Genomic DNA, 2,041 nt, shown 5'->3' with positions numbered 1-2,041 from the left:
TGTGAGTTTCTTCTTTCGATAGTTCAGTTCTATCTGTCTTTCCTAGACTGTGGCCATCTAACTGGGCTCTTTCCCAAATTTTCAACCAGTTCTGCAAATTAGTCTTATTTCAAAATCCAGTTTTGAATTATACTGTATCACATACAGAGTAAAATTTTAAGTTTTATAAAGTCATTCAGTGTCCTGTGGACTTAGGTTCTAGCTTCTTTTTCCTGCTTCATGTCCTTAATCTTCCTCATTTATATACCCTGTGTTCCTGTCACACCAGGAAGTCACTTATCCAAACACACTTTTATACTCCGTGCTGGCAATCATGCCTTTCTGTCTACTTGAAAGCCCTGCTGAGTAGCTACTTAGCACAGGCTCCATTCAGAAGTTCTCTATGAACCTATTCAGTTCTTTGGAGACAATTTATTATTCCTTTAACTGTGCTCCAAAGGTATACTAATTACAATCTTCCTATAGTTCTAATCACCCTCTGTCGTATTTCATAATAATTAGTTGTATATCTACCTGTTTGTGTCACTATGCAGGAAGAAAATGCCCTGTATACTTCTCTATGCCAAAAAAAAAAAAAAAAAGCCTGTTATCTTTTAAGTTCTCAAAAATATTTATCGTATGCACAAAATATGGATCAAGCACTTAATGAGTCCTCAAGAATAATTTGGAAAAGGTAGCTATGTCAGAAATACAGAAGGAAAATAAAAACTTAATGTTTACATTGGAAATTGGTTGGCATTCAACTTCTAAGAGCAAATTTGGAAAATAATATAAAGCAGATACTCAGTTAATGGGAGCAAGATGGAAAATGCTATTGCCAAACCATATTTAAGAGTAATCAAGTTCTCTAAATTGAGCATAAGTCTGAAGCATGATCAGGTTAACAAAAAAGAAAAGACCAGTGTTATTTTGCCTCAATTGGAAACAGAGTATGGGAAAATTTGTATTTTTCCCTCAGAGAGCAGGATGACTTTATTCCTTCCATTAAGCCAATTTTGTGCCAAACCTTAGCCAATGCTTCAGATCTTTATTGATACCTCTTTCCCCATTGAGCTTATTTATCCCCTGTTTTGTGCCTGCCTTTCTCAGCTCCCTACGTGTTTACTCCCTTACCTTTAATTTTGTGTTAATGAACATCAGTGCGATAGCTTACCTTATATTAAATGGGTATTTCATAGAGCTTTATGGATTTAGAGACTTGATTAAAGATAAACTAAGGGTTGAATTTCCCTTAGATTGACCATGCAAGATGGTTGATCAGTCAGCAAATTCTCTAAGTATCTAATATATGTCAACCATTAAAAGGATGCAGCAAAAGAAGGGCATAATTTGGTCACAGCAGCAGAAACAAGATGGCAAAGGGGATGTCATCATTTGGAAAACATCACAATAAGATGCACATGTCATGCCACCGCTGTGGCTGTAAGGCCTGTCACCTTCAGAATCCAACCTGTGGCAAATGTGGCTATCGTGGTCAAGCAGAAAAGAAAGTATCCCTGGGGTGTCAAGCCTAAAAGATGAAATAGCACTGGGAGCGGCCGAATGAAGCATCTACAAATTGTATACTGCAGATTCCAGCATGGATTCTGTGACGGAACAAAACCTAACCTCAAGAGGGCCGCTGGTGCAGCATCCAGTTCATCCTAAGGATTTCAGTGATTAGTCACAGAGTAAGTGTTCCGGTTAAAAAAGGAAAAGACAGAAGGAAGGGAGGGAGGGAAGGCAGGCAGGCATAATCATTATCCACATGGAGCTCACAGGTCCAGGTAGTGGGAATAATGTGTGTACAGACTTTGAGATGACAAAATAATGGACTGTAGAAGCAACTGAAAGAAGTCAGCATTTTTGCAGAGAAAACAAAGAATTGAATACATAAGGCTAGGGACAAGGGCAAGATAATTTGAAGTCTTCTAATTGACTTCAGCATTTTGGACTTGATCCTAGAGTTCTACTTTCCTTCCTCCTACAAAGGATGGATTTTCCTTGAAGTTATCAAAAGCTGTTCACTCTTCTTGTGCACTGTATCCCGTCTGCTTTAGCA

General features: G+C 38.1%; 1 pseudogene; it reads left to right on the top strand.

Moving 5' to 3' along the window:
• Positions 1-1,352: 1,352 nt before the first annotated feature.
• Positions 1,353-1,647, top strand: LOC144379659 (large ribosomal subunit protein eL37-like; annotated as a pseudogene).
• Positions 1,648-2,041: the final 394 nt, after the last annotated feature.

The sequence above is a fragment of the Halichoerus grypus genome, chromosome 12, assembly GCF_964656455.1.
Source record: "Halichoerus grypus chromosome 12, mHalGry1.hap1.1, whole genome shotgun sequence".
Classification (NCBI taxonomy): Eukaryota; Metazoa; Chordata; class Mammalia; order Carnivora; family Phocidae; genus Halichoerus; species Halichoerus grypus.
This window is presented reverse-complemented; position numbering and strand designations above follow the sequence as displayed.